The sequence below is a fragment of the Conger conger genome, chromosome 14 (genome assembly GCF_963514075.1).
Source record: "Conger conger chromosome 14, fConCon1.1, whole genome shotgun sequence".
Classification (NCBI taxonomy): domain Eukaryota; kingdom Metazoa; phylum Chordata; class Actinopteri; order Anguilliformes; family Congridae; genus Conger; species Conger conger.
In genome coordinates this window covers 13,171,559-13,194,891 of record NC_083773.1, presented here as the reverse complement: position 1 = coordinate 13,194,891, position 23,333 = coordinate 13,171,559, and the positions used below count along the sequence as shown (strand labels likewise).

The 23,333-nt window shown below is 43.8% G+C and overlaps 1 protein-coding gene across 4 annotated transcripts in view; it reads right to left on the bottom strand.

Annotated features, from left to right (window-relative positions):
* prickle2b (prickle homolog 2b) overlaps positions 1-23,333 on the bottom strand; it is a 73,187-nt gene that overhangs the window by 16,317 nt on the left and 33,537 nt on the right. Inside the window, exon 1 of one of the 4 annotated variants that reach the window (XM_061219715.1) lies at positions 20,772-21,115. The exons of 2 other annotated variants lie outside the window; for them this stretch is intronic. The gene's annotated coding sequence lies outside the window, so the exon portion shown is untranslated. Of the gene's footprint in view, positions 1-135; positions 842-20,771; positions 21,116-23,333 lie in introns of those variants that run through there. One more of the 4 variants, XM_061219714.1, reaches the window with a different exon arrangement.

Genomic DNA, 23,333 nt, shown 5'->3' with positions numbered 1-23,333 from the left:
AACAATTCACTTACCAATCACAGCAGGCTCCAGTCAAGTATGGGGTAATCACAATTCGTAATCAGAATAAACAAAGCTGGGTAAACAAACAACTAAGGAAACGGGTTCAAACGTTGCTGCTGCAGTATTGCTCACCTTTCACAAGCTTCGATAAAAGGAGTATTCGTCCCCGCTCCCCGCGATGTAATTTTTTAAAATGCGATCCTCATTACCAGGCTTTTCACACCGCTTAAGCGCCACCGCTGTGCCACGAATCATCCCACTCGCACTCCTCGGTCTCTGTGACACCGCAAAGCTGTTCCTCTGCCTTCTGAGCCGCGAGCCTTTGTGAAACCCCTTTGCAAAACAAACACCAAGCTCCCAGATTCTTGGAAACAACTCTAAAAGCCGAACAGCGACCCCCAACTTTTCACTCGACGTCAAACGACGACCTTGCAGATTGTTCAGATACGAATGTTCCCCTTAATAAATTGGTCTTTGTTTCTGTTTCGTACTTTCACGGCAAAAGGCTCCCCATCTTATTCGCTGACAAATCGGCTAGTCCAGATGAATATCCTGCAGAGAATTCGGTTTAAGCAAGGTTTTATCAAATGAACCATGTAGGAAGAGAAGCCGGTGTATATTTAACTTGGTCTCCAAGGTCCGCGTAGCTCAAAGCAATTGAAAAGAAGTACGAAGCTTTCTGCTCCGGGTAATGAGTAGGGTATTGAGTGGCGGCGATAGCCCTTCCAGTCCGCACAACCCCCTGAATGCTAATGAGCGTCAGTGATGTCAGCAAGTCACCGTCCTAACATCGGTATAATTAGCAGCTTCAATGACTGCTGTTTTGGATTAATTTGCATGTAAATCGGACAATTCCACGAATCAACTGCCCAGAGTGCTGGTCGCACTTCAATGCGAACAGCCAAGAACCCCTCGGCTAAAAAGAGTTCGTTCAGCAAACAAACCTGCCGTAGCCCTTTAAACGCAAGAAACCAGCACATAGCTTTCGCGAACGATAGTGGGGGGCAGAGCAATTGAAGTGCACATCTCTCACGACCGAGGGGGCTTTAAATATTGCTAAAACGCGCTTATCTAGACCATTGGAAATTTATGAGGTATTGAAATTGTATAGCTTGAACATAATAGCTAATAGGGCGATGTTCTCAATAGCATACTGCCTACACATTTAATACAAAATAGGTTTTAGTGTTTTATTAGCTTCATAATTGGCCCCAGCAAGCACCAGCACAGCATTAATCCTTCTCGGAATGGAACACTTTCCGCACTGTATGTGATTTACTTTGCGCCCGTGAAGGCCTGCATTTTTTCAGAGCAAACGATAACCTATAGCCTATATTAGTTCGTGGATTGTCAGGTGACCTGGCCAGTCACATTGCACTACCGTTTCAATAAATAAATAAAAGAAAGACAATAATAAATTAACCATTTTAGTGAGAAAAAAGAGGTCTAAAACACATAGGCTATATACCCTGTACTGTAAAAGGAGGAGATAATAGGCAGACTGACAATCTGACCATTTTAAAAGATGACCTTGTGCAACCTAAACATGTATTGGCTGAACAGACCAGGACTACCCGCCCAAATTATTATGATTTGATAAACCTTGAAGTTTCTGATATCAATCTGTATTAGAATGGCTAAATAATAATAATAATAGCAAAAAGATTAAATAATATTACCTTGACAGCTCCTCAGCAACAACCAACAGATTGCTTCCATCTTAGCTATTTTTGTACATTGTAATCTTGCAAACACTTGCATGGTGTTAAGCTTCTAATGCCCTCTGAGCCCATTTCCAGAATTAGTGTCAAGTGTTTAACTGCTGCTCATTTTCTCATTTGTTTTGCATTGATAATGGGGAAATAACTGTAGTCAGACCCCTAACGTATCCAAATGTTGTCCTTTTAAATGCTGCCAAGCAATTTAAGGTCGATTTCAAATAGAAAAAAATAAATATAATATGAAATGAATTTGAGCAAGGCATTTAATCACACGCTGTGAACAGTTTGTAATTGAAACAAATAAAAAGTGTAAAATAGCCCAAATCCTGCTGATGGAAGGGATTCCTGAAAATGTATGTTCATGCCTTCCTTTAAATGCATTGTGTGTGGTGTTAACCGTTAACTTGTAGTAAGAGCAAAGTAATACTTTGCAATAGTGGTACTATCATGAATCTCAGAAAACAGAAAAAATTGCCACAAGCTCACAGCAAAGAAGGACCCTTTGGATTCAGAATGCTGTAGCCCTCTGTGCTTATTTTATCCTTCTGGTGTTTTGGTGAAGTCCTGAGGTCAACTGATGGGGTTTTTGTGTGTGTTCCTGGCTTTGATTCCAAGCTCACAGGAGCACGTGGGCAGTGGTGTTTTCTGACCACAGTTTCTGCTTTTCACCCTGAATACAAGGGTATCAATTACCACAGCTTCTGCACTTAGCTCTTCTGCTAGCTTTTTACAAGGAACGTGTGAGTGACAGCTAACCAGTTCTCACAGTAATTCCTTGACCACTGAGCAGACTGGACTTGCTTTTATATGGCATTCCCTACACTCAGTATAGTTTATAAAATCAGAACTGACCAGAGGCTACTGGAACATAGCTTGGAGAGAACTTAAAAAATTCAGTGAATATTTTGGGGAGATTGTTAACTTATCTAAAGGGGCTTGGACTTCTAAGATGTACATTGATATGTTACATGATCCGCATTCCATAGAAAATCACTGTGAGCGGCTTGTGATATGTGCTTCAGTTCTTTTGAGAAACAAACTGACACAACTCTGTGCATGAATTGTGAAATAGCCTTTTGGCATTTCTGACAAGATGTTATCTTACAATAATATGATTCAGTGTTTATCAAGGAACGGACCGAAATAAAAAAATAATACAGGGAAAAATCAGCCTTCACTCAGATAAAAAGGGAAAATGTGGCACCCTCCCTACGGAAAGACTATGGGGCTTGATTTAAACATGAAGCAGATTAAACTTTAATGGAAATCTACAAATTTCACTGCTAAGGCCAATGTATTACCAAAAATACCATTTTCCATTTTAATGTTTTCTAGAAAATGCAATCCTTTCATGTGGAAAATGCTGATGTCTATCTGTAAGTCAACAGAGGGCCGCTGTATCTCCATCCAGCTTGCTGGTAAATGGTCTGAGCCCATGGAGAGATTACTGTAGGCTGACTGGGAAGCACTGACATCATTGTACTGGCACCAACTAACTGTTAAACTCCAGCTAAACTTCCTGTTTGACATGGTCTGGGCAGTGGTTGAGTTTAGGAGTAATTCAAACAATCTCTGTCACGGTATTTCTACCTCTTTCCTGGAGATTTTCACCAATGCTTCCCCATGTTCACACACACTTGGGTGGAGAAATGATCCATGGTTAGCTCAAGCAGGCTGCTATTAAACAAAACCACACAGATAAAGAGAGGCCACTGTGCATTCCATGCGCTACATTAACAGGCTTAATTCTTCACGGATGAAAGCTAAAATGATATTTTAAAATGGGAATAATAAAGCTTGCCTTGTTGGTATTTAATTTGCCTCTGCATTCTTCCTTTTGGCTGGTCTCTCTCCCGGCCTGTCCCTCTCGCACCGGAGCTGTGTAATTCATTAGGCCACGCTGTGGCTGTTTGGCGCGGCATGGGGCCCAGGGCTCGGAGATGACCTTGTGAAGAGACTCTTCAGGGGCAGGCTATTTCTGCCCCTCCTGGCCCACTTACACAAGAGTTTCTTTCACACAGAGTGTTGCTAGGACACGTCCATCAGAACACTCATTTCCAGGGAGACTTTGTCTCGGGGGACTGACGAGCGCGCTTCTCGGGCGGACTTTGGTTTCGCTCACTCTTCAGGTCCGTATGTCGATTCTGATACCGAGCGCTGCTGGGGTGTGATTGCTCATAGATCAGGAAATGCCGCATAAGGAGGTTCAAGAAAGATATCAAACTAAACTTCAACTAGAGGCTGAGAGAGAAATGCAGTTAAAAATGACAACTATGCTATCTGAAAAGCCGTATGAAATGCACCATGGATTTACACGCGCTGTTTAGCATTCTAACCCTGGCTTTGGAAGCCTACTGCTGATTCCTGCTCCTTTCTCTGATGAAGCGTGCCAGGGTCACGATCCTCTTTGCTGCCCTCATTACTCTGCCCTTATTACATTGCCATGAACAGAGAAATGAAAATAACAAATTTTTATCATCATTATATATTTTTTACAAACGATAGATCGCTCTCTGATAACTAAGAGATAGCCAGAATAATATAACAAAACTGACACAGTAAGTATAGACGTGATTAGTGCATGGTGGTGATTCTATTTAGAAAGTGAGGGAAGTTAAATACTTAAATTAAAAGATTAAAAGATTTTCATGTAATCATGAATATCAGAATTTTATAAAATTCTATGAAATCACACACACACAAATGCACGCATGTATATGGTACAATCCAAGATGACTTATTTAGTGAACTGAAGCTGATGCAAAACTCCAAGAGTGGGCATCCAGTGGCAATTTTCCAGCTGAACTCTCATATTACGCCCATTGAAAAAATCCATCATAGAACAGTAGGAGGTGTCAATATTTCCACAGAGCTCAAGAGCTGATTATTTTCATTCAGCAAGGCACTGAAGTCTCTGTCTCTCTCTCTCTCCCTTTCTTTCTCGCTTTCTCTCTCATATCACCACAGTGTCTGCCTGACTCATCATCCATGGCTACATTCTCTACCCCCTAATGTCAAGACGAGTCATTAATGTGGGAGATTGTTACACACAAGCAGGTGATTATTATACTGGAACAATTTTAAAACAGCTGCATGCTCAGATATCTTGGAAATCCCCTTACAATCATTGTTACCTCAATACTGCCAAGTATGTAGGGTGGATTCTATTAAGTCTGCTCTGATCAACTTTGTTTCTTATTTAAAAAGTAGAACACAACCAAATGCAATAAACAAACCAACTGTCTCTGATTACTACATTATTGTGTCTTTCAGCCGAATGGCAATTCAGCTTTTCGAGAGTGCACTACAATCCAAACCTTTTCAATTATATAAACCCAAGCTGAACTATGTTCCATTTAAATATTTCATTTTAGGAGACTGCTCAAATATGAGGGTGTTCTTTCAAACATAACTCAATTTCATTGGTCTCTGTAAACCGGGAAGGATCAGTTACCTGTGCAGTTACCCTTCAGAAAGGAGTGTCAGCATGTTCACTGAGTCTGCTTGGAGCAGAAAGCCTTCACACAACGGGATAGCTACAACCATGGCAGACTTCGGTTTTACTTCTGAAAAAAGATCGTTTTCACTGCATGATCAGATAATAGTACTACTGCTTCAAATAACAATGAAAATAATAAATCACAGTTATCCACATTTTACTCTACTCTACTTAATCTACTGTCTTTATGATGTGTCACCTTCTTTGTGTTCAGAACTTTGCAGCAACGTACCAATTAATTTGCACTAGATCACGGAATAAAAAAAGCTTTTAGTGTGACCGTTCTTGGGGAAAAGTCAGAAAAAATCAATCGTTCCAGCTTTGATCAGCATTAAACTGCTCCATCACGACGTAGAAGAGAATGATTGAACACAACGATGTTTAAATAGTGAGTGCAGTGCCTATCTGACAGGCCTATATGTGTCTCCAGTCTTAGCTCTCTAATCAGGTTAATATGCTTTGGCCTTCAATTCGAATATGGATTTATAATGAGTGCTACTGCTTTATTTGCTAACAATATTAAGATTGTACGTAATGTAGTGCGCATTTTAATATAATTTTAGAATTCTGAAAGGCAGAATACAGGTCATGCTAGAAGGGGAACAAATTTACTTCAGTATCAAAAAACAATTCAATGACACTAACAGCTCCAAGGTCATATTTTCTCTCAGGCAAGCCAACAGAAACCTCTGTTTTGCTGCGTTCTGTAGTCTGGTAAAAGCATTACTGCCCAGGAGGGCGTGTACCCCAGCTCTGGATGCGCAGAAAACCCTCCCTGCTACACCAGAGACGGTTACCGTCTGTCTAGGGGAAAAAATCACTTCAGTCTAGAATACTAAAATGGACATGGTCCCATTCATCTTTAAGGAAAAATATTATCTTTGGCTCCATTTATAAATACTTGTATGATTTATAACTGCAAACCGACAACTGTGAAAATCATACAGGGAATATTAGCTTTTAGGAAGAATGAGTTTAGTTGACAAATTTATATCCTGAAATCCAGAAAAAGAGGCAGAGGCATTCAGACAGTGGTTCAATATTGCCCAGGATAATAGAAAGTATGATACAGCTTCAATAGAATAATCCGGGGGGAATAGGAAGGGGAAAACATACTATGAGCCCAGTCCAATAACATGAAATTAATTTGTAGATATTACTTGCTTTGAAACAAACATTATTTTATTGAGCTGTTGCACAAACACTATTTTTCTGTTTCAGAACAAAGACAATATCACTTTACAGCTCGTGTTGAAGATGGCCTACATACATAATCTATGTAGCAATGGAACAATTTTGCAGTAAGGAGGAGAGCAGATAAGGATGGTTTATAATTAAAAAACCTAATTCATTTGATTATAAGTATAAGAATTGCAATAATTCAGGGAATAAATGGAAAGCGTGTGACCATGGTGGATCTTGCTTTAGAAAGAGGTTCACAATTTGAAGAGATAAAATGGAGAGCACAAAGAAAAATATAAAAGGGCTTAAGAGTTAATCTATTTCCAACAGCACTGAACTAATGTGTGTGAGCTAAATGGCCAATGCAGATATAAAGGATAAGCAAGCTTTAATACAAATTGGGTCACAACCCATTCCGAATAGGTGACGTTTTGCCCCAGTGAAATAGTAAATGGATTTTTATCCATCCAATTGGTCGATACCCAAGAGTAAAAACTACATTGATCACGACCCCAAACAGAAAACACAAGACCTGTCAATACAGCAGCCATTTTTCAATCTACGAAGGCTTCAGCCATATATCCAAAGGGCAGCTAACATTTTTAGAATCTCAAGACAAGTCAGTGGTACAGCTAAGTACACTCTTCAGTGGAATCCACAAAATGCAAGACTAGGCAAGACCAGCAACAATTCTGGGCCTTTAAACAGGACCTTCTTTCCTATCAAAAAATGCAATCAAGCTTTTGTCCAGTGTCATTCAATTATTTCTCTCTTTTTCAGGGAGTAGGATGTGTTTTTGTTTTTTCTCTCCAGTTTTTCATTTCAGTTTCCTCTACCCCCCCCCCAAGATATGCGCTGCATGCCTATTTGTTTCTCATCGACCATTAGGAAACAATTCAAAAGGATAACATCCTGAAAGCAATTAATGAGGCGAATAGAAGGCTTGTTTATAAGATATGCGTCTCTCTCTCCTCATGTTTATTTTAAGGGGGGGGGGGGTGTGGGGGTTTGAGGGTTAAGTATACACTGACGTAGTCCTGGGCCTACCCCCCCTTTCATACTGCTACACACTCTTAGCACGCTTTTCACTCCCAGTTTATCTCCTGCGGGTGCCTGGATGGGCCTTTGGTCTTCCTGCACAGACGGTCCACTGTGAGAGAGAGTAAATAAGACTGAACTATGCTATAGAGAACACAGGACTGCTTTGGACCTCCATATGGGAAAGTTTCCTCCCTGTCTTCCGCCTGCTGGAGCACTCCTGGCTACGTCACTTCTCATTATGAGATGGCTGATTACAAGTGGAAAATGCAGAAAGAGTCTCACGTGATTTGGACGCGGTGCCAATTCCGTCTAAAAGCATTTAGTTTGGGTCTCCCCTTTTGAACATAGGCTTGAAAATGAAAGTGCACTGCCTATTAGGAGCTCTCTCCCTGGGATCCATATTGAGGAGGACACACGGTTATGTCCTCTTGAGACCCAACAGGAAAATAAAGTAGTTACATTTTTTACATAACACAAGTGTCTTAGATGATAAAAACATGCTACAGTGAAGATATTTTCAAAAATATGTTTTTATTGAATGTCCCTTGTAGAGTAGGTTTCATTAACACCTACAGCGGACAGACATGAATGGCTGGGTCTTTGGAGGCTATGCTGTTCTGTTACTGCATGCTTCAGAAGCACAATAACAATGACATTAACGTACATCACAATTCACCAATTAACCTTAATAAGATGCAAGGAAGTAAAAATGAGATGAAGCAGAGAAAAGTGAGTAAAAAACCCTCCTGAAACACCATTCTTTTGATGAAGCTTTCCATTCCGTTTAGATTCCTCCCTTTGGCTTGTGACTCATGATGTTAATTCATGTTAAAAATGCTTAAACCATTTGCTTGCGGGTGGAATGTTTAATCACCGCACATTATTATTCACGCTTGGCGAGAGAAGTGACTCTGTTGCTATGCTCTACATCTGCCACCAGCTACTTCAAACAGAGCATGAGCAAATGTGCTCACACTGATGTGAGTGTGGCAGGGCTCAGTCTGGGCTCCCACCACTCTGTCCTGTCACAAAATGCTATCATTTATACGTGTATGTGTGTGCGTATATACGAGTGTGTGTGTGTGTTTGTGTGTGTGTGTGTGTGTGTGTGAGAGAGAGAGAGAGAGAGAGAGAGAGTGTGAGTGTACAAGTGTGACTGGGCTCACACCATCAGTCCTATTTGTCATTCTTTTATGTACATCTCAGTGTATGTGTGAGTGAGTGAGAGTGAGTGTGTTCGTGTGTGTGAGTGAGTGTGTTTGTGTGTGAGAGAGTGTGTTTGTGTGTGAGTGAGAGCATAAGTGAATGTGTGCCTGTGAGAGAGTGTGTGCGTGAATGTGTGAGAGAGTGTGAGAATTAGTGTGTGCGAGTATGTGTGTGTGAGAGAGAGTGTGTGTGTGCCTGTGTGTGTTTGAGAGAGAGTGTGTTTATGCATGAATGGGTGTGTGAGAGAGTATGTGTGCGTGTACGCGAGTGAGTGACACATTTCCTTGGCCAGTGTACTCGGTCAGAAAACAAGGCTTTCACATGAGTGATGTTTGCTAGCCAGAGAGCAGGAGTGACAGTGAGAAGGGCTGATGTCCAGTCGCATTACCCTCACATGATACTGCCTGAAGGAGGCCGCAGAGCTCAGCCTATGAGCTGCAGCTTTCTGAAGATGAACTATTCATCACACGTGCTGAGGAGGGCTTCTCTGCAGCACTTTAGAGTAACGGTCCTGGGCTTTCACTAAATCACCTCCTCCTGATCAATATGAAGCCCCATGAGGCTTCAGGCCTCTCTGCATACCTGGCTGAGCCTATTGATCAGATGCATTTGCATTTAGCTGCATCTAACATTGTTTCCCTTTCCTTTCTGTATACCCTAATTCAAAACAATGAGGACTGTCAAAGACAGACACACTACTTCCTGACTCTTGATTTCCACAGATTCCACAGTAAGGCAATAACAATTGTACTTCCAGCAGGGCGTAATTTCAAGTTTTTCTGCTTGAACAGGTGGGGTCTGTAAGGCTGTGCGAGTCATGGCCTGCAGTTTCAGCGTAAAATGCTGAATAAAATTATAAAAGCGTAGAAAAAAACATCCAGAATTGATGTCAATAAGCAGTGTTTTTCTTCTTTTTGCAATTACATGGCATGAATTTTAGCATTACACCAAGCCTACACAACATATGAGCCTTTGCAATCTTGCACCCATTTGGTCAATGTGCACATTATTGCGGATATTAAAAGGAACATTTCTGTAGTCTCTGATCTGTACATGTGCATTACTGCTCTCTCTGAGTCTATGAACCTGAAGGCTAGGCGAGAGCAGCGTCTGCCAAGGCTTGACAGAGACTGAGAGAAAGTGTGGTGACAAGCCCCTTCACACTCTCAGCATTCCTAACCACAAATGACCATTTTAGAGAACAGGGGTGAAATTCAGCACTCCTCTGGCTTGCAGGCCAGGCAAACTTTGCAGATCATATGTTGACCGATGGCAGTGGTTAAACTTGGGGAACCCCATTGCAATCTCTCGCAGTGTTTACATGGCCAGACCAGCTCTGGGTGGCTTTTAAGCAGGGCCAGCTGTTGTGGCCTGAATCTGTCCTACAAAAGAGATATCACAAAGTAACATTTAAAACATGAAAATAATTATGGAAATGAATGCGAACAGCTAAAAATATGGGATCTATAATTGTATGTATCTTTGAGAAAAGCCACTTTAGATGGACAACTGTCAGCAGATAGAGCTGGATGAAATAGGAAATTGTTTTGGATTCAAATTCTTTTCTACACATTATTGAACTTGTCTGGTGTATTGGAACCTATGAAACACCCTCAAAAAGTACAAAAAAAAACAACTTTCTGGTCCTCTTCGTAGGCTCAAATGCATCAAGCAAGATCAATTGAGCAAAGATTGAATCCAAAGTAATTACATATTTGACCCAGGTCTGTCAGCGGATCTGTGCAATTACAGGAGAGAAAAAAGTAATAATGGGACAAGTAGCACTAGTTAGTGTATAATGATTAAAATCAGTAAGTAACACCATGCAATATCTACACCGGGTAAGTGGATATGCCACTTCAGATTCACAGTGCCATTCACATGAGGAATAGTATGGAACAGGTTGATATATGCAGACACACTTAAGACTACACTTAGATACACTTGCTATTTACCGTACTGCTTTGAGAATGTGGTGCAAAGCAAACTGAAGTTAAATCTAAATGTGATTAAACTGTGGGATTTTATTAGGATTTAGGCCTTCCTTAGGGAAGAACCTGCATGCCCATGGAAGTGAAAATCTAATAAAATATAAAAAAAGCATCAAAGTAAAGGCAAAATCCTTCCTTATCAATAGACGGAAGCAGTTCTCCCCTGACTCATTTCATGTTCTCTCATTGTCTTGGCCTCTCACTGAGGGCTGGCTAATTGTTTAGCAATGACATTAAATTCAAAGGAGGAATGACTCACGTTAATATCTTTACAACATTCGCCAAATGAAAGGCCTTCGCAAAAAAAAAACAACCACGCATATAGAATTAAACTGACAACGACAGACAGAATGAGTCACTTCTGTAAACTTTACTTGTGGACTATACTGATCATTCAAAAAATGACCTTGAAAGCTTGGAAAGAAACGACGTACATGGTAAAATAACATCATATTACCTGTTATATATATTTTTAGTGGGGACAGTTTTCCTCACAAAATGGTCATAAACTGTTCTAAACTGCTGATACCATCAACGATGCAATATTGTCGTCTTGCAGAGTGTGACAAATCCGGGGTGAACAGAGGCAAGTAGAAAACGGTGTACACCCATTCAACTGACCGTGAAGGCAAGGGCGCATTACTAAAATGCCAGGGCAGTAAATGTTCCTGCATATTACGTTCATAGCTAAAATTCCCTGCTTCAGCAATCGGAGCCTGCAGTCTGCAACACCATCTCCTTCTCCCCTTACTAACAACTGCTCAAAGTCAGCCAAAGCCCAAAACAGGATGGCATGCAGTATGCACTGATGAGATGGTGTTGGAGGGGAGGGGGGTGGGCGGGGGTTAGCATGCGGTTCCCACAAAGACTGCAACCTCCAAACAGGCAATTAATTAATAGGATAAATATGTTCCCCATTTTGTCTGCCTTTGCGGTTTTAATGCTCGGGGCTGCTTATGAAGCAGTGTGCGCAGGGAACGCGGTGGACATGACATCAGCATTCAGGAAGGAAGCACGGCAGCTTTTAATGATCACGATCCCCCCATCTCGCTGTATACACAGAGCCAAGGAGCACAGCTCTAAACAAGAGAGGAAGAGAGTCTCTAGCACTGGAGCACTGTGAATCCGGCACACAAAGGGAGAGGGACTATAAAGGTAGCAGGCTTAGGTCCTTGAAGAGCTTCAAAGCAAAGCCCTGGCTTTATATACCGATTTATTACAAGAGGCAGACAGCATGAGGTTTAACGCAGACAAACTACAAGCTTCTGAGTACCTCTGGTCAGGGTCTTTTTTTATATAAAACTGACTGCTGGAGTTTACACAGCGCAAACAGGATTTTCTTGTCACCCTGGTAACAGCAGCTCTCAGTTCACACGCTCCTATCATTATATACATTTCAACCAGACAGTGGCGAGAGAATAACAAGAAAAAAGTAAAATCACACTGTATATTCATCATTCGCAAAAGTAGTATATTTTAAAGCAAAAACGCCATAGAAAGGCCGGTTATTTTCTACGCCGCGTTCTAACAGTAAAGCGATTTAAATGAGAGGGGAGGAGAAGTCAGCCTGAATGCTAGGCCGTTTAAATGGGAACGACAGCTTTCCACAGCTCAGGGAGGTTTCAGTGGGAGCTGACGAGCCCCATTTTCCTATTAAGCAGAAGAAGAAAAGTGTTTCTCAGTAGTCAGGCATGCGTGGTGCAAAGGGCTGAGAGTGAGAGTATGCTTGTACAGCTGCAGCTGCTTTAACCCACATTGCTTGTGTTACAAAAAACACTGGTTTCACAATACTGCCCCACCAGGGACCTAATGTCTTCCAGTTAAACCAGTGGATCTTCAAAGCCTAGAGCCATCAACCTGTGCTGCTCTAATTACAGAACCATCCAGCATAAATCCAACTGTAATCTATCGAGTCTATCTGAACTAGCTTGTGAGTGCCAGATGAGATAGCGAGGAGAAGAAGCGTGCCGCAGTTGTGGAATAAATATCCTGAAGAAAATGCAAAGGCAACCCAATACTGTGTGGGATTTCTTCTTGGGAGGGGCACTGCTATACCCTTGAGTAAGTACTTAACCTGAACTGCCTCTGTTCATAACACAAGAGATAAGTGGAAAAAGCACTGGATAAAACATCAACTAAACATGTAACCACACCATGTGATCCTGTTAGAAGAATAGTGCGTCAGGTTTGCTTAAAAAATTCAAGATGTATTAAAATATTTAACATTCCTGCACACTATACTTTTGGGCTGGATACCACCATTATCAGGGGAACGCATAACTAAACACTCAATATTTAGGACTCTAGGTTATTTGATTTCTTTTTGCCAAGAGATACATTTATTATTTTATATGTGAGCATCTTATAAAAGAGAGAAGAGTGTCACTTGAGCAGACTAAGAGTATATTTGTTCCTGATGTGCGTGCGGAGGGGCGAGCACGATTCACATGGCCTCCAGAAGTGGCCAATCATAAATAGTGTGAGGGTTGTCCTGGCGATGGGTTGCAGAGGGACGTGGCGGGCGGAGCCGCTGGGGGGTGTGTGTTTTTTGGGTGTGTGTGTACCGTACCCCTGCGCTCCCCTCCAGCGGGGATTGGGCCTGTCTGACAGGCAGCCAGGCCTTCCTGCAGGCCCGCGAGGGAAAGTTGGTGTGCGCAGCGGCAGAGAGACACATTATAATTAGCCGCAGGCTCACCAGTTCTCAGCCTGTCATACAGTGACCTTTCTATCACGCTTATTGGGGCTCGCTCCTTCTCTTTCTTTGTCTCTTTCTCTCTCTCTCTCAAACACACACACACACGCACACACGCGCGCACACGCACACACGCACACACTGAATATTTCCCTACTGAAAAAATAAATCCATATCCGTTGGCAAAAGCCTGCAGAAAGTTGACTGGGCTTACTGTAATCTTGTCCATCTTGACGGGAGGAGAGAGGAGATGAAAAGCAGGTGGTAAAACAATCTCGGCGGTGAAGGAGGGTTTTGAGACCGGCACAAAGGGGCTGCACATATGTGTAACGGTGAGACGCCTCGCCTGCTCTGCCCTCCGTGCTCACACCAGACCCGTGCAGATTTGGGAAAATAATTAAGGGAAGCCGCAGCTTAGAGCCGGCTGGAAACAGCGTCCTAAGCCATCTCCAGTCCCCAGCCAGGGAGCCTTCTGGCTTGGAGAGAGAGAGCAGCGAGAGGCTGATTTCTTGGGCAGATCTGCTGGATGCAGCACGCAGCGCATGCATATCATCTCCACACTGTGCGCCGAAGCACAGATAGATTCCCGATAAGGCTGAACTGCGCCTATCACCTCTGCACACTGCTGTGAACATAGGGGCTTTGCTCTGGAGCAACACCACACTGGATTCCTCTCCCAAAATAAGAGGAAATTACCACCCCAGCTGTAACAAGGAATTATGGGATGAAGAGGTTTTTTGGAATGGTGAGCTGCTCAGAAAATAAGAGTCATAATGGCTATATCCAGTTACTCAGCCTGGTGGTAATTTCATTTGAACTGAAGTCCAGCCTGCACAAGGCTCTGGTATCCTGCTGACCGGCTGGCCCTTGTCACGGGAATGGTGCATTCCAGGCACAGTTTCTGGGATGGGTCCAGGATGAGAAGCGTAAGGCTTACTCACACGTATAAGGACTAGCAGATACCTTTTACGCACAAGACCAGATAGTTTTTAGTAAAGAAATGCAAACTCATATCTCATATATTATGGTCCTCCTGGTGGCTGGACTCTGTACTGACCAGGCGAACACTGTCCTCTCAGGTGGTGTGTGCCAATCAGAACTGGGTTCAAATAGTATTTGTTTTGGATTCAAATACTTTTCTGTGCTCTATTAATCTTGCCTGGTGCATCTGAGCCTGCAAGGAGGAGCAGATGGGCGGGGTTTAGACTTTTGGGACCATTTAATTTGTTCCAATACACCAGCCAAGCTTAGTCAAATGCAGAAAAGTATTAGAATCCAAAACAAATACAATTTGAACCCAGGTCTGGTGCTAATACAAAAAAATATATCCTCCTTTCCTCCACTCATCTCCTTCTCCTATCTGGAAGTATGGGGACAGGAAACAAGTGGAGGAAAGGAGGATTAATGTTTTTGGAGTATTGGGACAGACTCAGAGAGGCTGGCAGACATACTGACAGAAATGCCTTTTTATTTGTAGCAAATCATGAACTGCTCTGAACTCAGCACTAATTATGCATACATCTCCCAGGAATATTCTCACCTTTCAGCAACACGGTCTGCTGTACACACTCACACGTACGGGGAATTCGAAAAAAGAAACTCCCTCCCTCTTTATATAACTTTAAATCTATTGTTAAAAGACACCTACTTTTTTTACAGCTCTGCTCCCAGTGCGCATTCCTGTCTTTCCTGAAGCAGACCCCATGAGGAAAAAAGGATGAACAAGAAGAAGATCAGATGGAAAAAAAAATCCTTTCTTAAATCCCACAGGCGGGTAGAGGCTTTGTGCCAATCAAAGACAGCGTGAAAGCAAATCCATCCAATGGCAGGCTCCAGTCTCAGAAGAGAGGCAGAGAGACAAGTGTGACTTTGAGTAGGTGAAGGGTGGGGTGGTGGTGGAGTTTGGGGGGTGGGGGAGGGACTCGTTTCAGATGATGGCCGGGTCAAGACACACCATTTAATCATCACACATTCGGTACAACCTTCACTCTGAAGGACCTTGGTTGGCACTGAAGTAAGGAATTCACAATGGTGCTCTACTTCTACAGAAATTGTGTAAATACCCTATGAGACACCTCGGCTCAGCAAACAACGAGGACACAGATGTAGAGTAAAGTGGATTCCGCTGCCCTGCGTCAGGTTATTTTTCTCCTTTTCTCCGCCTTTGCGGCCCATTCACTGCCATGTTCAGCAATGCTCTCCAACCCCCACCACATTTTCTACACAACTGCTACTGTTTTGAGTGCTGTAGACCAAGGTTTCCAATGATAATTCCATTTTTAATCTGACACGAACCCCCCTCACATAGCATATTCCAAAAACACTTGCGTTTAATATTTAGACGCCTTTGCCATATTTAAACAGCTTCACGCAAATTCACATCCTCTGCAAGAGCCGTCTTGCCCTTCTGTTTATCATAACACGTCATGCGGAGTTCTGGAAGTTTCTCTTCCGCGGCATATCAGCACGCAGTCTCATGCAGGCCTCTGGGCACCCAAGCCAAGGTTGTGGGTTATGACAAAGACGGCTCCAGCCACAAAGAGAGGGAAATGGGAGAAAAAAAACCCTTCATTACACCCTCATTTGTCAGCTGTGGGACGGCTTGGCACCGGTCCTCAACAACCCCTCCACCGCCCAACCATCCCCGCCCCTTCCCTACGCTGCTATCCAGGAGCAGCCGTGAAGCGCGTCCATCCTCAGACTCCTAGATTAGTCTGAAAGGGCACTTCTGCGGCCCACCACACATCAGCTGGCAGGCCCTCACCCGCTCTCTGATTGGAATTTCGGCATCGTCACAGTCCTGGCGGGCGGCGCATTGAAATTCACGCCCCGGCGAGCCTGCTACCTCCACCGCGCACGCTGCACACCAATGTGCCACAGCTGCGTTCAGCTGCAGTGTCCTGGAGATGTGGGGAAGAGGAACCTCTGGGCAGATAACACTTCTTCACATTTCTGTTCGATATCGTTTCGCTTCTGAACACAATCAACAACCTCGTTCCAGCCCGAACATTGCCTTGGCTCACATTTGAAAAAGTAGGTGCCTCAGCAAGGATACAGGCTAACATCTGCACCCTTTCGTTCTTTGTTTAAATGAAAGTCATGGCTAGAAAAGATAAACAAGTAATGACACTGAGTGAAACTGAACGCCTCTGAACCATTAAAATAGATATCAATTAACAAAATAGATAGAAAAAATGATTGTGGGCCATATGCATCATTCAGAAGAAAAATAAAATAACTTAACTATAGCTAATTTCCCCTTTGCCTTTTGAATACTTACTGCAGCTTTAAGTAGCTTGAACTATTCCACAGTTTTAGCTTCGCTACATAATAAATGGCCCCCAAGGGGCTCCTGAACATCCCTGGCCATAAATTCTAGCTGCCAATCATTGCACTGCATTACTATCTGAAACACAACCTTGCTCCGGTTCCATAGTATTTACATTCAGGGCATTCTGACTCGCTCTCCCACACAACGCTGTCTGCTAACCCCATAACCAAGACCGTTGTGCGCATGTGTAACTGGCTGAGCAGCCTTGAGCCGGAAGGGTTAAGGTCAAAGTACAATACCAACTGTGCCTGCAGAATTCACACAGCTTAATGTGACGCATTAACATTTAACACATGACCGTCACCTAATTTCCTAGGAATCTTGGGTGACGGCACTGACATGTACACTCACTGAGCATTTTATTAGGAACATTTTTACTTTATTAGAGCTACTTATTCATCTAATCAGCCAATTGCAGGAGTGCAATGCATACAATCATGTAGATACGGGTCAGGAGCTTCAGTTAATGTTCACATCAACCTTCAGAATGGGGGAAAAATGTGATCTAAGTTACTTTGACCGTGGAATAATTGTTGATGGCAGACAGGGTGGTTTGAGTATCTCAGAAACTGCTGATCTCCTGGGACTTCCATGCACACTAGCCTCTAGAGTGCATGGAAACAGACGGTGAAAAGAACGGTGAAAAATACAAAACAAATCCAGTGAGCAGCAGTTCTGCAGACAGAAACGCCTTGTTAATGAGAGACGTCAGAGGAGAATGGCCAGACTGGTCAAAGCTGACAGGAAGGTGACAATAACGCAAGTTAACCACACATTACAACAGTGGTATGCAGAAGAGCATCTCTGAACACACAACACATCATAACTCTAAGATAGGTCACAAAAGGAGAAGTCTAAAACATAAGTCTAATAAATATGTAATAAAGTGCTCACTGAGTGTATATCCCACTGAAAAAAGCGAATGCTGCTGACTTTAGCCATTTTTAGCCGTGCCATTGAGATCTCTTTAAGCATGCGTGTTCAAACATTATTACAGCAATGGCAACCGGAACATTCAAAACGAAATCAGCAGGAGGGTGTGAAACTATAAGTCTAACATGCTCCCCGTATTCTGTCCCACAGACAAAGAGACAATTCAAACTTCAAGAGGCACTGATAAAGGACGCCGTTAAACCCAATTTACACAGTTCCTCTTCATTTAATTAACCGCAAGACAAAGATCTGAGGACCTCATCAGCCCTCATCAGAACAGAAAGGCTTCTTTTCACATGTATTTAAAACAGACATGAGACACAAGCTCTTCAAACTAAAGCTTTAACAATGTAAAGATGGCAGAGCGATAACTGAAGAATGACCTTTGTGTTTTCTGTGGTTAAACTGATTGTCCATTGCATGATGACAGGCATCCTGAGTCTTCTGAGTCTGCTAGTTGGCTCACAGAAGAATTGAATTAATATCTGCTGCTGGAAAGAGAGTTGCAACAAGGCCAATTCCATTTCCATTGCTGTCAGCACAAAATCTGAAATGGGGATGGATATATGTAGGACTCAAAAACATTTGTACCAGAAACCCCTATTAGGTAATGGAAATAATCTCCCCGAAGGCCTATTTTGACAAGAACAACATAAATAGTTTTGCTCAAGAAAAAATTGTAATAGTTTGTTACCTCTGTTACCCTGTTAATAGGTTCCATACCCTTTTCCCCTGAAGGATAAAACATAGGCATTTATTCACAGTAGAATGCAAGTGACACTGTGTAGCAATGTAAAACACCCTGACACTGATACAGCAATGCAGTTGGGACAGTGGCAGTTTCATGTTGATACAAGTTAAGGTGGTCATATTAATAAAAGCCTTTGCATAATTTCCACAGGGCCAGATGCAGAGACGGCAGATGTAATCATATATTTTGTAAAAACATAATAAAGCTAATTGCTCCCTTGTGCATTTCTGCATACATTACCATACATAAATTAGTAAGTTCAAAAGGATATCCTGAGAAACACAGGGGAGCTATTTCATAATGAAGGAAACCAATGAGAATGTTATAATATTTGGCAGTAGACAAAAAGAACAACAACAAAAAAAAAACAATAAAACGAGGAGAAGAAAAATCGAAGAGCACTGGTAACACTGAGGAGCTGGGAACAGAACACTTCTGCTTTGAGAGAGAGGTGTGTTTGTCTCTGTCTTTCTCCCAGCTTCACTCTCTCACTTCCTCTCTAGTTAGAGGTGGGTGGAGTATGGCAGCCGACACTTGCGTGTGACGGACAGCTTCTCAGACAGCTATTCCTGTAGCCCCTCTTATCAGAGACCTGGCTCATCATGCGTCGAGCGACAGAGCATTTAGTGTGGGTCCTCTCTCTCTCTTTCTCTCTGCCAGAGTGTGTGTCTATGTGTCTGTGTATGCATCTAGGGGGAGCTCCAAACAGCAATCTGCTAAAGAGGGCCATTTTCACTGAAGAGAAATAAATCTGTTGGATTTGTGCAAGCCCTTCAATAATAAGGGTCCTGCTGAAGTGTGCTGCCTTTGAATTTACTGAGAAGAGCTTCTTCTGAATAACATATCTCCATGTCTGTGCTGTCCAGGGGATGGAGGCTGTTTGCAAGCAACCCTGTGCAGGTTTTTCTCCAACATGTCTTCTTCACTGATTAAGAGGCTTACAAGAGCAGACAGAGGACAATTCACATTGAACACTGCACTGAAGGACGCCACAGGGTTGTGCCCTACCCAGAAACCCATGGGTCAAGTATCCACATAATCAGCTATTCGCATGCACGATGTGCTCTGAGTATAAAGAACCACTCACTGTAGAATGCAAATAAAATATATATTAAAGCTCAAAGTGTGAGGACCAGCCCGTTCAGCAGACCAGAGTCGCCTCAGAAATCAATGGCCCAGCAGCCAGTGGCTAACATGATAAGAATGAGAAAATGGACGCTCAGCATGGCTGGGGTGGGGAGTGGGGGAGTATAATTGTGGAGGGGGGCGGGGGGCCCTCCATGTGCCTACAAATCAATGGCTATGCTCATGGCCAAGAGATACAAACGGCACATCACACATTTCATCATTCTCTCTCCTCTCCCCCCCCCCCCGCTCCTTCAGGTTATTCTCTCACCTCTTCCCCCCCATGGACTGCAGCTCCAGCCTGAACGGAGGGAGAGCCAGCACAGGCCCTCAGTGAGCCCTGAATCAGACACTGTGGTCGGGGGACCAGGGGAGACACTGGCGTGCAGGCGGGTCATGGCAGCCAGCGAGGTCAGGAAGTGAGGAGGATCTGTGGGATAGCTCAGTCTCGCTGGTCCCGGCCAACGGCTGACTTTGCAAGCGTCTCAAACTGCCTCTGCCCTGATTTACGCAATACCACATACAGCCCAGCCGTGCTGTTCTGTAACCACACTGAGTGTGCTGTTCTCCATCAAAGGCGTCAAGGATATTAAGCAAAATAAAAAAGTCAACAGAAACGAGTCTTTGCTAACACCCCCCGACTGAACGGACAGACAATAGGCTGACCCCTTCCTCTGGCGAGCCAATAAAAGCAGCAGTTAAAAATAAAAAGGCATGCTGCACAGCTGTGAGATGCTTGGAAGATTTGTGCCCTGTCGGTCCGCTTAAATCACAACAGCTGAGATGACAGGCGCAGCTCCTTTTTTCCCCCAGTGCTAAACATATAGCAGCCCGGTCCCTCTCACCCGCACGGGACATCCCAGAGTGCACTGCCAGCTTAGGGACAGGGTTCGGAGTGGGACATGGAGAACACCCTCACCGCAGCCCTGCTCTGTTCTCTACTGTACCCCCACAGGACCCGCGCACACACGCACGCGCAGACACACGCGCACGCGCACACACACGCACACACACACACACACACACAGTTTTGATACTCTGAAACTGCTAGCTGTATGACTGTGACGCACAGCATACCCTCAGCTAGTGTCTGATACTAATATGGAATGCTCATTAGCAGCACAGCAGACCTAGATCATTATGCTCAGTCATTAAACACCCCAAACACAGGTGACATTTCCCTACTTCTGCTGGTCTATGGATGAGCTATACATGCTTGTACATAAATGCCACCTACTGCTTTGACATGAAACGCCTTCATTCACAAAAACACCAATGCAAACGGAGAGTACTCACCTCTCTCGGTCTCTCCCTCTCCTGTCAGTGGGGACTGCCACAGACCCGGAGGACAGATTCGCTTACAGACACCGCAGCACAGAGCCCACAGGAGAATGCGCTCTCAAACGTCTTCTTAATTGAAAAAATGTGTCTCTCAGACGGAAACGGAGAGGAGAAGGAGACAGAACGAGAAGCTGACAGCCGCGGAGCAGAAGAGATCTCTGGAGCAGCGCGCTGTCGGTCGAGGGACCATTAGCAATCAGGGGTGGCAGTGGAAGGGGGGGGCGCAGCGCTCTGGAGGAATACGCTCAGGTTGGGTCAGCGAGACGAGAGCCACGCAGACTGCCTGCTCACAGACCGACTCCCACCCCCTCCCTCCATCCACTGCAGTGAGTCATCTGCTCCCAGCCAATCAGGGCCCGGCTGCCAGACTCTGATTGAAATCACAAGGGTATGTGCCGTAGCTGCGGCCCCACAGAGATCCAGGAGAGAGAGAGAGAGAGAGAGAGAGAGAGAGAGGGGGGAGAGAGAGAGAGAGAGAGAGAGAGAGAGAGAGAGAGAGAGAGAGAGAGAGAGAGAGAGAGAGAGAGAGAGAGAGAGAGAGAGAGAGAGAGAAATGACTCTTTAGGGCTATGAGGCCTTAGGTTTACATTCTTGTGGGTTTCTGGAGGTTTTATGAGCGATTGTCTGGGTGGGGTGCCGACTGTATCTGTGTGCGGCTGGCACATTCCTGTCCAGTTTAACCACATCCCAATTCCTCGCGCAAGAGCCAGATTCTCAGTAAACTCCTGCTAGAAGAATTCAAAAGCTTTGATTCGCCATAAAGGGGAACATCACAGCATGTCAACACACAGTTCTTCTTGTTCACATTAAATCACCACATACTGTAGCATTGTGACGATTTGACCTCACAGTGGACAGATTTTTTTGAGCTCCTCTACCCACACACATACGTACAAGTTAAACCTGGGCCATCCTCCCTCCCAACTTTCTCACCATCAAATGAGTGAAGAAACCCAATATCCCAAAGTGCATGTGAATACAGGCATAAGCAAAGCTATTCATTGCCACAACATCGGTGTGGGTTTTTAATAACGGGGCAATGTGCTGTGGATATAACATGATATGTTTTATAGCCCCGTTAGCACTGTGCACCTACTGTTCCAGGCACTTCTGGTTAGACAATTTCCATAAATCTAGTTGGATTTCTACGGCTACAGACAACGGGGAACCTGGTGGGGGACAGACTAACCCTCAACTGACAACACAGGACAGTGTTCTCCTCAACCACCATTACCCCCCCCCCCCCACACACACACACTACTCTACTGCCAAGGTGAACAGCAGTAAAAATTCCAGCTGCCTGTATGACATTTAATGGCAATGGATCAGTACCAGTACCAGACAACATGCTCATAGATTTTACTTATACTGTGTAACACACATTAGTGTTTGTAGATTAATGTAGATTGCACACAACAAACTAAATCGACGACGATTAATTTGGAGTCTATTCCTTCCTCTTCTCCAGGCATTTCTCTCATTAACTTTATGTCTTGCTCTGTGGTTTCTCGTGCCCGCAGCAGACTGAAGTATGGAAGATAATTGCAGGGGCTGGGGAGAAGCGCCCGAGGTGTCCTTAAATGCTCGCATGCTGAGGGAACGCTGTGGGAACGCTGTGGGAATGCCGTGGAAGATCTAAACTGCAGCCCCCTGCCTCCCTCTCTGCTCTGAGTGGTTAACTCATCTACTCTCACTTCATTACTAATTGAAGTGATCAATCACAGTGAAATCCAGGGACAGCACTGAACATCGGACTGCTGCTACATTGTGTGAATCAGGGCAGTGGTCAGCCCATCTCGCTTTAATGATCTCCTTTATAGCTCCCCGGATAAAAATTTCACTCCAGTTTTGGTTACTAAAAAAATATCAAACACATAAATTGGAACTGAAAATGGAACAGGATGAGAACTGGAGCAGCCACTCGTGATATTAGCATGATCAAGCCTCCACACTGATATGAAATCTTTTTTTCAGAGCCTACAGATTCAAATCAATTTTCTTTTTTCCCAGTCCACGGACAGAGAGAAAAATGCGACAGAAAATGATCGCTGTAGCTGGTAAAGTCATTTCTACCCCTGCACACGCCTGCGTCATACTGAACTGACATCTTATACGCATAATAAAAAGTCGTCATGATTAAGTGTCTTTGCACATCTTCTCTCTTCAGAAATTCTAAAGCTATTACACTGAAGGCTGGAAAAAGAAAAAAGTTTCTCCAACATCAATAAAGTACACAAAAAGGTATTTCACATTTAGTGCTATTTTTACTGATGCAAAGTGAAAACTGTAAAGTGCCACAAAGTCAGCGATGGTCTAGATAATGAGTACAATGCACCAGGACAATGAGGCCTAGAGGGCCAAGGACTGTACCGTGCAGAACCCCGCAGAGGGGAAATGGTCCTGGCTCTGGTTTGTCGCTCCCCGAGTCTAAAAGTCATACACTTTATATGTCAGCGTGCTGGGCAGAAACAGACTGGGATTCAGTGCTCCATTGTGAAGAGTGGATTTGATTGTCCC